Source organism: Hyperoodon ampullatus, assembly GCF_949752795.1.
Source record: "Hyperoodon ampullatus genome assembly, chromosome: 4".
In the NCBI taxonomy this organism is placed as follows: Eukaryota; Metazoa; Chordata; class Mammalia; order Artiodactyla; family Ziphiidae; genus Hyperoodon; species Hyperoodon ampullatus.
The window spans coordinates 82,923,068-82,936,551 of record NC_136917.1 but is presented as its reverse complement, the minus strand read 5'-3'; positions in this window follow the sequence as shown (position 1 = coordinate 82,936,551).

Here is a 13,484-nt window from a genome sequence, read left to right as displayed (position 1 = left end):
TGTAGATACTGACAAAATTAATGTGGATTGCAAAGGATCTAGAGTAACCAAAACAACTCTGAAAAGGAACTTTAGAGGACTCACAGTACCTGATTTCAAGATTCATAAAAAACTATAGTACATAAAACAGCTTGATATTGGCATATGGATAGACAGATATATCAATGGAACATAATAAAGAGTCCAGAAGTAAACCCAACATCTAGGGATAACTGATTTTTTTTAAAAAACAAGGGCACAGAAATGTGCACAGGAGGCTTTGGCTGCTGGTCTGGGGATCACACTTGGAGAACCACTATCCAGAGGAGAAACATTGCAGTCCAACATCTCCAGCCTGCCTGCCTTTAAGCCAGGCCCAAATTTGAGAAGCGCAGGATCAAGCTACTTGCCTGGACTCCCCAAAGGATAAGAAGACAGAATATCTTGAGGGACATCTATAATTCTACCAGCTGGAAAGCCCTAATCTATAGAAATGAAGCCATGGGACTGACAGGGTCTTGGTGCTTCAGCTGGGTGTCAGGCCTGTGCCTCTGAGGTGGGAGAGCTGAGTTCAGGACATTGGTCAACCAAAGACCTTCTGGCACCACATAATACCAAATGGCGAAAGCTCTCCCAGAGATCTCCATCTCAATGCTAAGACCCAGCTCCACTCAATGACCAACAAGCTACAGTGCTGGACACCCTATGCCAAACAACTAGCAAGACAAGAACACAACCCCACCTATTAACAGAGAGGCTGCCTAAAATAATAAGGTCACAGACACCCCAAAACACACCACTGGACACGGTCCTGCCCACCAGAAAGACAAGATCTAGCCTCATCCACCAGAACACAGTCACTAGTCCCTTGCACCAGGAAGCCTATGCAACCCACTGAATCAACCTAAGCCACTGGGGGCAGACACCAAAAACAACAGGAACTATGAACCTGCAGCCTGTAAAAGCGAGACCCCAAATGACAAGACAGAGAAACACACAGCAGATGAAGGAGCAAGGTAAAAACCCACAAGACCAAACAAATGAAGAGGAAATAGGCAGTCTACCTGAAAAAGAATTCAGAGTAATGATAATGAAGATCCAAAATCTTGGAAATAGAATGGAGAAAATAACAGAAACATTTAACAAGGACCTAGAAGAACTAAAGAACACATAAACAATGATGAACAACACAATAAATGAAATTAAAAATTCTCTAGAAGGAATCAATAGCAGAATAACTGAGGCAGAAGAACGGATAGGTGACCTAGAAGATAAAATAGTGGAAATAACTACTGCAGAGCAGAATAAAGAAAACAGAATGAAAGGAATTCAGGACAGTGTCAGAGACCTCTGGGACAACATTAAAGCCACCAACATTCGAATTATAGGGGTCCCAGAAAAGAAGAGAAAAAGAAAGGGACTGAGAAAATATTTGATGAGATTATAGTTGGAAACTTCCCTAATATGGAAAAGGAAATGATCAAGTCCAGGAAGCACAGAGAGTCCCATACAGGATAAATCCATGGAGAAACATGCCAAGACACATATTAATCAAAATACCAAAAATTAAACACAAAGAAAAAAATATTAAAAGCAGCAAGGGAAAAACAACAAATAACATACAAGGGAACTGCATAAGGTTAACAGCTGATCTTTCAGCAGAAACTCCTCAAGCCAGAAGGGAGTGGAGGAACATATTTAAAGTGATGAAAGGGAAAAACCTACAACTAAGATTACTCTACCCAGCAAGGATATCATTCAGATTTCACAGAGAAATTAAAACCTTTACAGACAAGCAAAAACTAAGAGAATTCAGCACCCCCAAACCAGCTTTACAACAAATGTTAAAGGAACTTCTCTAGGCAGGAAACACAAGAGAAGGAAAAGATCTACAATAACAAGCCCAAAACAATTAAGAAAATGGTAATGGGAACATACATATTGATAATTATCTTAAATGTAAATGGATTAAATGCTCCAACCAAAAGACACAGGCTGGCTGAATGGATAAAAAAACAAGACCCATATATTTGCTGTCTACAAGAGACCCACTTCAGACCTAGGGACACATACAGACTGAAAGAGGATGGAGAAAGATATTCCATGCAAATGGAAATCAAAAGAAAGCTGGAGTAGCAATTCTCATATCAAACAAAATAGACTTTAAAATAAAGACTATCACAAGAGACAAGGAAGGACACTACATAATGATCAAGGGGTCAATCTAAGAAGAACATAAAACAATTGTAAGTATTTATGCACCCAACATAGGAGCACCTCAATACATAAGGCAAATGCTAACAGCCATAAAAGGGAAATCAACAGTAACACCATCATAGTAGAGGACTTTAACACCCCACTTTTACCAATGGACAGATCATCCAAAATGAAAATAAATAAGGAAACACAAGCTTTAAATGATACATTAAACAAGATGGACTTAATTGTTATTTTTAGGATATTCCATCCAAAACAACAGAATACAGTTTCTTCTCAAGTGCTCATGGAACATTCTCCAGGATAGATAATATATTGGGTCACAAATCAAGCCTTGGTAAATTTACGAAAATTGAAATCATATCAACTATATTTTCTGACCATAATGCTATGAGACTAGATACCAATTACAGGAAAAAATCTGTAAAAAAAATACAAACACATGGAGGCTAAACAACACACTACTTAATAACCAAGAGATCACTGAAGAAATCGAAGAAGAAATCAAAAAATACCTAGAAACAAATGACAATAAAAACACGACGCCCCAAAACCTATGGATGTAGCAAATGCAATTCTAAGAGGGAAGTTTATAGCAATACAACCCTACCTCAAGAAACAAACATCTCAAATAAACAACCTAACCTTACACCTAAAGCAATTAGAGAAAGATGAACAAAAATCCCCAAAGTTAGCAGAAGGAAAGAAACCATAAAGATCAGGACAGAAATAAATGAAGAAGAAATGAAAAAAACAATCGCAAAGATCAGTAAAACTAAAACATGGTTCTTTGAGAAGATAAACAAAATTGATAAACCATTAGCCAGACTCATCAAGAATAAAAGGGAGAAGACTCAATAGAATTAGAAATGAAAAAGGAGAAGTAACAACAGACACTGCAGAAATACAAAGGATCATGAGAGATTACTACAAGCAACTGTATACCAAAAATGGACAACCTGGAAGAAATAGACAAATTCTTAGAAAAGCACAACCTTCTGAGACTGAACCAGGAAGAAATAGAAAATATAAACACACCAATCACAAGCACTGAAATTGAGACTGTGGTTAAAAATCTTCCAACAAACAAAAGTACAGTACCAGGTGGTTTCACAGGTGAATTCTATCAAACATTTAGAGAAGGGCTAACACCTATCCTTCTCAAACTCTTCCAAAATATAGCAGAGGGAGGAACACTCCCAAACTCATTCTATGAGGCCACCATCACCCTGATACCAAAACCAGACAAAGATGTCACAAAAAAAGAAAACTACAGGCCTATATCACTGATGAATTTAGAATAGCTAAAATGGTAAAGACTGGCAAAATCCTCAACAAAATACTAGCAAACAGAATCCAACAGCACATTAAACGGATCACACGCCATGATCAAGTGGGGTTTATCCCAGGAATGCAAGGATTCCTCAGTATATGCAAATCAATCAATGTGATACACCATATTAACAAAGGAGAAAGACCATATGATCATCTCAATAGATGCAGGAAAAGCTTTTGACATAATTCAACACCCATTTATGGTAAAAACCCTCCAGAAAGTAGGCATACAGGGAACTTACATCAACATAATAAAGACCATATATGACAAACCCACAGCCAACCTCGTTCTCAAGGGTGAAAAACTGAAACCATTTCCTCTAAGATCAGGAACAAGACAAGGTTGTCCACTCTCACCACTATTATTCAACATAGTTTTGGAAGTTGTAGCCACAGCAATCAGAAAAGAAAAAGAAATAAAAGGAATCCAAATCAGAAAAGAAGAAGTAAAGCTGTCAGTGTTTGCAGATGACATGATACTATACAGAGAATCCTAAAGACTCTACCAGAAAATTACCAGAGCTAATCAATGAATTTGGTATAGTAGCAAGATACAAAATTAATGCACAGAAATCTCTTGTTTTCCTATACACTAATGGTGAAAAATCTGAAACATAAATTAAGGAAATGCTCTGATCTACCATTGCAACAAGATGAATAAAATACCTAGGAATAAACCTACCTAAGGAGACAAAAGACCTGTATGCAGAAAACTATAAGACACTGCTGAAAGAAATTAAAGATGATACAAACAGATGGCGATATGCCATGTCCTTGGACTGGAGGAATCAACATTGTGAAAATGACTATACTACTCAAAGCAATCTACAGATTCAATGCAATCCCTATCAAACTACCAATGGCATTTTTCACAGAACAGGAACAAAAAATTTCACAATTTGTATGGAAACACAAAAGACCCTGAATAGCCAAAGCAGTCTTAAGAAAGAAAAACAGAGCTGGAGGAATCAGGCTCCCTGATTTTAGACTATACTACAAAGCTACAGTAATGAAGACAGTATGGTACTGGCACAAAAACAGAAATATAGATCAATGGAACAGGATACAAAGCCCAGAATTAAACCCACACACATATGGTCACCTTATTTTTGATAAAGGAGGCAAGAATATACAATGGAGAAAAGACAGCCTCTTCAATAAGTGGTGCTGGGAAAACTGGACAGCTGCATGTCAAAGAATGAAATTAGAACATTCCCTAACACCATACACAAAAATAAGCTCAAAATGCATTAAAGACCTAAATGTAAGGCCAGAAACTATCAAACTCTTAGAGGAAAACATAGGCAGAACCCTCTATGACATAAATCACAGCAAGATCCTTTTTGACCCACCTCCTAGAGAAATGGAAATAAAAACAAAAATAAACAAATGGGACCTAATGAAAGTTAAGAGCTTTTGCACAGCAAAGGAAACCATAAACAAGACAAAAAGACAACCCTCAGAATGGGAGAAAATATTTGCAAATGAAGCAACTGACAAAGGATTAATCTCCAAAATTTACAAGCACCTCATGCAGCTCAATATCGAAAAACCAAACAACCCATTCCAAAAATGGGCAGAAGATGTAAACAGACATTTCTCCAAAGAAGATATACAGATTGCCCACAAACAGATGAAAAATGCTCAACATCACTAATCGTTAGAGAAATGCAAATCAAAACTACAATGAGATATCACCTCACACCAGTCAGAATGGCCATCATCAAAAAATCTAGAAACAATAAATGCTGGAGAGGGTGTGGAGAAAAGGGAACTCTCTTGCACTGTTGGTGGGAATGTAAATTGATATAACCACTATGGAGAACAGTATGGAGGTTCCTTAAAAACTAAAAATAGAACTACCATACGACCCAGCAATCCCACTACCAGGCATATACCCTGAAAAAACCATAATTCAGAAAGAGTCATGCACCACAGTGTCCATCGCAGCTCTATTTACAATAGCCAGGACATGGAAGCAACCTAAGTGTCCAGAGACAGATGAATGGACAAAGAAGATGTGGCACATATACACCATGGAATATTACTCAGCTATAAAAAGAAACGAAATTGAGTTATTTGTAGTGAGGTGGATGGACCTAGAGTCTGTCATACAGAGTGAAGTAAATCAGAAAGAGAAAAACAAATACTGTATGCTGACATGTATATATGGAATGTTAAAAAAACAATAAGGTTCTGAAGAACCTAGGGACAGGACAGGAATAAATACACAGACGTAGTGAATGGACTTGACGCCAGGAGGGGGAAAGGTAAGCTGGGACAAAGTGAGAGAGTGGCATGGACTTATATATACTACCAAATGTAAAATAGATAGGTAGTGGGAAGCAGCTGCATAGCACAGGGAGATCAGCTTGGTGCTTTGTGACCACCTAGAGAGGTGGGATAGGGCGGGTGGGAGGGAAACAGAAGATGGAAGAGATATGAAGATGTATGTATATGTATAGTTGTATCACTTTGTTATAAAGCAGAAACTAACACACCATTGTGAAGCAATTATACTCCAATAAAGATGTTAAAATAAATAAATAAATAAAAACAAGGACACAAAGGCAATATTGTGGAGAACGTGCACCCCTTTCAATAAATGTGATGGAACAATTGGGTATCTATATACAAAATAATGAGCTTAGATCCATATTTCACATAATATATAAAAATTAACTCCTAATGGATCATAAGCTTAAAATATAAGAGCTAAAACTATAGAACTTGTAGAAGAAAACAGGAGAAAATCTTTCTTGGTTTTCCAGAAATTTTAGATCCACTATCTCTAAAGGAACAAAAGGATAAATTTGGCTTTGTCAAAATTTAAAACTTCTCTTCTTTAAAAGACACTATTAAGAGAATGAAAACAGAAGCTGTAGATCACGAGAAAACATTTGGAAGGCATACATTTAATAAAGGACTGGTATCCAGAACACTTAATTCTCCAAACTCTATAATAGGAAAAACAACCCAATTTAAAAATTGGGCCATTTCAACAGGTAGTTCACCAAAGAAGATACAGAGAAGACAAATAAGCATGTGAAAAAGATGCACAATACCATTAGTCATTAGGAAGTTAAAACCACAATGAGATACAATTATGTATCTAGTAGAATAGCTAAAATGGTAAAGACTGGCCATGCAAATGTTGGCAAGGACAGGGAGAAATTGGATTTCTCAGTCCAATGTAAAATGATACAACCACTTTAGAAAATAGTTTGGCATTTTCTTAAAAAGTTAAACATACACTTACCACATTCCAGTCTTAGGTATTGATATAATTTTTCCTCACTGTTTTGCATATTTTAATTATAGTAATTATCAGATACTTTAATTGCTTTATGATTCATTGTTTTCATGTCTGCCTTCTTCTCTGTCCACAGACATTCCTTGGAGTTGGGGAATCTTTCAATTTTATATGCTTAGTTTCTTTCCCAGTGTTTAGTAGGCATTTAATAAATATTTGCTAAGAAATTACTAAGAGCAATAAAGAGGATAGCAGTGAGGAAAAGTCATTATTGAATATGAATTTTACCTAGTCTCTTTCATAGTACAGTATAATATTTTATTTATTTTCACTTAAAATTATATGATGATTTTCCCCCATGGTATTGCAGACTTCTGATTTATTCATAGTAATGGCTATATAATATTCAATACATTTCATTTTTTTAGAATAAAATTATTTCATTTATTTTTCCCTATTGTGAATAGTATTATTGCAAATATTTTCTTATTTTAAATAATTTCATTAGGACAGATACCCAGGAGTAGTATTAGTAGATGAGAGGGTATGAACAATTCTACTATGTATTTCAAGGTATACTTAGCTACAAGTGGAGGATATAGTTCCTTAAACAGAATGATTTGGGTATGGAAATGGTCTTAGCTATACCTGGATAAATTTTTTTTAATTTCTTTTATTTATTTTTTCTAGTTTTATTGAGATGTAATCGACATATAGCACTGTATAAGTTTAAGGTGTACAGCATAATGATTTGACTTACATACATCTTGAAGTGATATCACAATAAGTTTAGTGAGCAAAAAATTTTATTTTTAAATCAGGGAAATAATCTTTTAAAAAATTAGGCCTATTCTGTTTGGGTTTGAAAAACACACACAAACCTGTTGGTGGTTCTTTCACTTTCGTGTGGCAGTTTCTTAAAAAACGATTCTATAGTTACAATTAATTTTTCTCAGAACATGTTTCATCTACTCTTAATTCATCCTAGTTAACCATCAGAAACACTTATGTGAGTATGTAAATATATAGAATCCTTTATCTTGTTCCAAAGTGTATTTGAGATTGTACTAAACAAATTCTGGTGTGATACATAGGGGGAAATAGCAAAATAAGAAATGACTTATTATATAAACAGCAAGACATAGGGTCATCAGTTAAGAGAAGTGTGCATGTAAGACTGGCCTATACTGCTGTAATGCACTGTCAATACTTGATCATCTTTAGAGATGTGGCTTCTGGAAATTTTAGTTTTCAGTCTTTTGTTTTAAGTAGAAGTGCTGGTAAGTAAATGATAAAATATGTTGTATTGAATGAAAGTTAACTTTTGGGTCACCCCTAAGAATTTGGTGTGTGTATCCATCAAAAAGTTTGGTGTAATTTACTTGTAAGCAACACATTCTGACTTAAGCTGTAAAGGGATTTATTTGAAGGATGTCAAAACAGTTTAGAGAACTGATGGGATTAAAGATATGGAAATGGGCAGGGGAGTGGGTAGATGGAGTTAGAGCCAAGGAAAGGTCAGTCCAGGATCTTACCACTGGCTTTGCTGCCACTGGACACTGGCAATGCTAGATTCCCACTTCTTTCTTCAATGACTTTTCCAGTCTCCACTTTATCTTTCCCCACGCTCTCAAGAATCAAAATTGGTGGGCGCGAATGACTGGCCAAGTGGGTAACCTTCCTGTCAAAGAGTAGGAAGCAAAAGCATCTAGCCTCTTCTGCCATGGAAGGTGGGACCCTGCCTCCCAACCACCATAATACAATGAAGTATCCCTCCCAAGAACAAGGAGGTTTGAATTATGGTTAGATTTTTTTTTTTAAGGGAGACATAGATCTGTTATAGCATCTACTGATTCCTGATGATTATAGTATCTTTTTTTTTTTTTTTTTTTTTTGCGGTGCGTGGGCCTCTCACTGTTGTGGCCTCTCCCGTTGCGGAGCACAGGCTCTGGAGGCGCAGGCTCAGCAGCCGTGGCTCACGGGCCCAGCCGCTCCATGGCATGTGGGATCTTCCCGGACCGGGGCACAAACCCGTGTCCCCTGCATCGGCAGGCGGACTCTCAACCACTGCGCCACCAGGGAAGCCCCTAGTATCATTTTTTATTTTCCCAATGGTTGAAATAATGTAAACAGTGGAGGTTCTTAAACTGTGGCCCATGCATGATTGGAGAGGCCTGGACAGGGCCATATGTTCCCTGAAATTGTATGCAGAATTTAGGTATATATGACTTTTTCATTTTGGGGGGAATCTCCAAGAGGCCCACAGTGTATAAAAAGTTAAGAAATACAGGCGCTTCCCTGGTAGCACAGTGGTTAAGAATCCGCCTGCCCATGCAGGGGACACGGGTTAGAGCCCTTGGTCCGGGAAGATCCCACATGCCACGGAGCAACTAAGCCCGTGCGCCACAACTACTGAGCCTGCGCTCTAGAGTCTGTGCTCCGCAACAAGAGAAGCCACGGCAGTGAGAAGCCCGCCGAACCGCAATGAAGAGTAGCCCCCGCTCTCTGCAACTAAAGCCCGCGCACAGCAACAAAGACCCAATGCAGCCAAAAACAAATAAATAAATTTTTTTTAAAAAAGAGGGCTTCCCTGGTGGTGCAGTGGTTGAGAGTCCGCCTGCCAATGCAGGGCACACGGGTTCGTGCCCCGGTCTGGGAAGATCCCACATGCCGCGGAGTGGCTGGGCCCGTGAGCCATGGCCGCTGAGCCTGCGCGTCCGGAGCCTGTGCTCTGCAACGGGAGAGGCCACAACAGTGAGAGGCCCGCGTGCCGCCAAAAAAAAAAAAAAAAAAAAAAAAGAAATACTACCTGGAATGTTCTACACAATTACTTTCTCCTTGTGAAATTTCATTTTGTTTGTATTAATTATCCCTAGTATTATGTCCTTTTTTCCCACTAGATGGTGGTGTTGCATGGTGCTTTCAAACTTCAATCGTAAGCTTTATAGACGTGAATGAAAAAGTGCAGTGATTTAAATGGCACGTTCTCAAGAACATTTTAGGGTTGGAAGGAATTTAAGAAATCACAAAGTGCATGATTTTTTTTTTTAACAGATGAAGAACCTAATGCCCAAAGGTTAAGTGAGAGCTTTGACTGAAAACAGGACTTTGGAAAAGTCAAAAGGATGCCCTGATGGGGAGGAACTCTTGGAGCTGGGGCTCTTCTTCAGTCATAACATACTTTAAGGATATGCCTCTGGCTGCTGAGGGACCAGGGTGATACTGGCTGTGGACTTGGATTCTTTGGCTCTGAGACATTTCTATATTTCAGTTACAATCATGACTCAAAAGCTGGTCCTTCTCCCCTGAGGCAGAAGGGGTCCTAGTAATGCTGAGAGGCTTTGGTTAAGGAGGGAGCTTGCCCAGAGCCTTCCTTGTAACTAACCTTCCCTACCCCCTTAACGTACCTTATAGTTACGTGCTTTATGTTCTCTCCACAGCCAAAGGTAACACTATAAATGTGTGGATACGGAGTATTGATGACACATAAGGAACATATTATAAATACTGGTGTTGGAGTCCTCAGACATGAAGAGAGAGAAAACCCAAGTCAAATGGGGAGACCACTTGGGCAAACTGGCTATACAGATTCTCTGCAGCATCCCTTGTGTACAGACCACTGAACAAAGGCATGAAGAAGAGTCATGGCATGTGCTCAGGACCCACCTCTCTAGAGTAAAACTCTTCCATATTTCTTTCCCCAAAATTCTTTTTTTTTTTTTTTTTTTTTTGCCAAGACTGCGTGGCTTGCAGGATCTAAATAATTCCCAGACCAGGGCTGGAACCCGGGCTCAGGGCAGTGAAAGCACCAAGTCCTAACCACTGGACCGCCAGGGAATTCCCCTTTTCCCCCCAAAATTCTTGAAGTGCCTAAATCTCCAAAAGATGTGCTATTTTTCCCTCTACTTCCTTGTTCTCTTTTTCCTCCAGTCCTTTCTGACTTTGGTAATATCCTCAGCCACACTCTAGCCAAGACAGGAACTAAAGTGCTCACTGTTCACACCTCTTTCCCCTGAAGCTAATAATATTGAGTCAATAAAGTATCCTTTAAAAGAATAATCTTTTCATTTGCACTGATAAACATACCTAACTATATCTAAAACTCAATGTTGTGTCTTAAATTATAGTAAGCAATTGTGAAGGTTGCTATGATGGATAGACCTTGACTCTACAGATCACTCTCCTTTGTGCCCAGGATACTGGCTTTTATGTCCTCTGACTTCTTGTTGGGCTTGGCCAATGGAAGGCAACAGCGAGAAATGGGAAGGTGAGAAGATAGCTGAGAATTTATTTCCCTACATCTGTCTGCTAGGTCACTGGGCAGGTTCTCTGTGTCCTTGATCTTCTGCTAAAAGCCACAGCTCCTGTCAGATAGCTCTGTCCTACAGCTGGGACTTTCTTGTTTCCAGCGACTTCTTGTTCCTTCCTTTGCTCCATCTGATCTAGGGGTGGTAGTAGCCTCCTGCTCTTTCCAGTCATTGGGTACTTCATTCCCCCTTATTGTTTTTCCTTAACCTTGACTCCTTTGTAAATAGGCACTTCATAAAAATCTCTTCAATCTTTCCATCTGTTTTCAGTCAAAACCCTGACCTGTTCAATGAAACTTTATTGAATTTCTGTAGTATGAGATTCCTTATTAACATCTGTTTGTGTTGATGGATTTCTTTGTGAATTTTCAAATTGGAGCATTAATGGTCAAGTTCTATTAGATTTAGTTTGAAAACATTTACTGAGTGCCAGGTATGGCATTGATGAGGCTTAGGCCATGCTGCCTCAAAATATGCCCTTTGGCATATTAATCATTTTGAATTAAAGTTATTTAAGACACAGCTGGTCCAAGAAGGACACTTTGATCTCCATTTGTCCCCCTGAAAGCAGGAAATAAATCTCCCATGTGAAAGGTACCATCACTGTACCAGGAGGGAGAGAGACATCCTTATCACTAGAGACAGGGAATTCAGGGCCAAGAAGGCTGTATAAACAAACCTTGTTACTTCTTTACTAATTTACTACTCCAAGCCCAAATCCCTTTGTCTTGTCATTTCTTCACGAATTTACTGTTTCTTTGTCTAAAAGGTGTAAAAGCTGCCTGCTTTTGTCACTTTTATGGATCCTATATCTATGGGAACACCCTAAATATAAAATTAAAATTTTTTTTTTCCTCCTATTAATCTGCCTTGTGTCAGTTTAATTATTAGACCAGCCAAAAGAACCAAGAGGGGTAAGGGGAAATTTTCCCCTCCCTGACAAAATGAGGCACTTCAGTTTCTCATTATGTATTATCCTCATCACAACCCTCTAGGTTGAATTGAGGGCTTTATAGCTGAAACTTTTTGGGCATTAACATAATAGTTGAACATTGCCATTTTTTTTACTGTGTATGTATTTGTATGTGTGTTTTAAAACACTATCACAAAAATCCATTATTTACTGCTAGTCATAGTTTCTGTGTAGGCACTCTGGTACGTTACCCAGATACCTGTTTAGGAAGGAAACAGGTCCCCTTTCTGTGTGGGCTGCTGGCAGAAAGCCCTCAGATGTCAGCCCCTTGTGGGTACTGCCTCACTTGAAGAGAACTGCCTTGCCCAAGCCATGCCTGCTTTCCAGGGTGGCCCATCTCCAGTGACTGATTGACGTTTGGCCTAAACGTTTAGGCCTCTTGTCCCAACTTGAGACAACTCTGAAGGGTCATTCCAGCTTCAAGACTTTCTGTAGAGAGGGCTGAGACCTCCACTGAGATTGCACTGTGGCTCATCTTCTCCCTCTGCCCACCTCTGCTTCTTTGCTTCCCCTCTTCAGGTATTTATCACAAGAACACTCCTACATGCCATAATCCTTTTCAGAGTTGGGTCCAACCTGTGACATTTGGTGCCAGGAGTGATCCAAAAATGTAGATGCTGGCAGAAGATGTTGGATCTGGATTATGCACCATTTGGTTGACAATGAGGACTCTCATCACTGGTGGTAAATGGAATGCAGATAGCCCCTGGCACAAGGTAGCAATGCAATTGTTAAAACTTTTGACCTTGCTTGAGTCACATGACCATCTACTCTCTGGGGACTGGATGGGAGGGGATAATGCTGGACCTGACCTGGGTCATGTACTTTGCAGCAGGGTAACTGGCAAGGTGTTGTGACAGAGATTTAACAGAACCCTATAGGGGAGGGTGAGAATTCACCAAAGAAAAGGATGATGAGATGTCTGGTGCAGTTGGAGATGCAGTCCTTGTTACTAAAGTACTTATTATTGCCTACAAGGCTGTACTTGACCTGGCCTCTATCTTTCTAAACTTCGTCTCCTTCCATTGTCCCCCTCCCCAACATTCTAGGCCACGCTAGCCTTCCTGCTGTTCCTTAAGTATGCTAAGCATTTAATTCCTGCTATGGGGCCTTTGCACCTGTTCTCTTTGCTTGGGAGGCTCTTCCCTCATTTTACCATGATCACTCCCTCACTACATGGGTCTCTGCTCAAATGTCACTTAGTCAGAGGGGTCTTCACCAACCCTTTCCATACGGTCATTCTATTCATCTAACTCTTTACCTAGTTTAATTTTTCTTTATAGAACCAAACTGTACTTGAAATTCAATTATTTTTGTTTGTTACTTTGTATCATCCACTTGAATATGAGCTAATAGAGCAATAATTGTGCCCTTTAAAGTACTGTATCCATAATCCTTAAAATAGTGCTTGGCATATAGT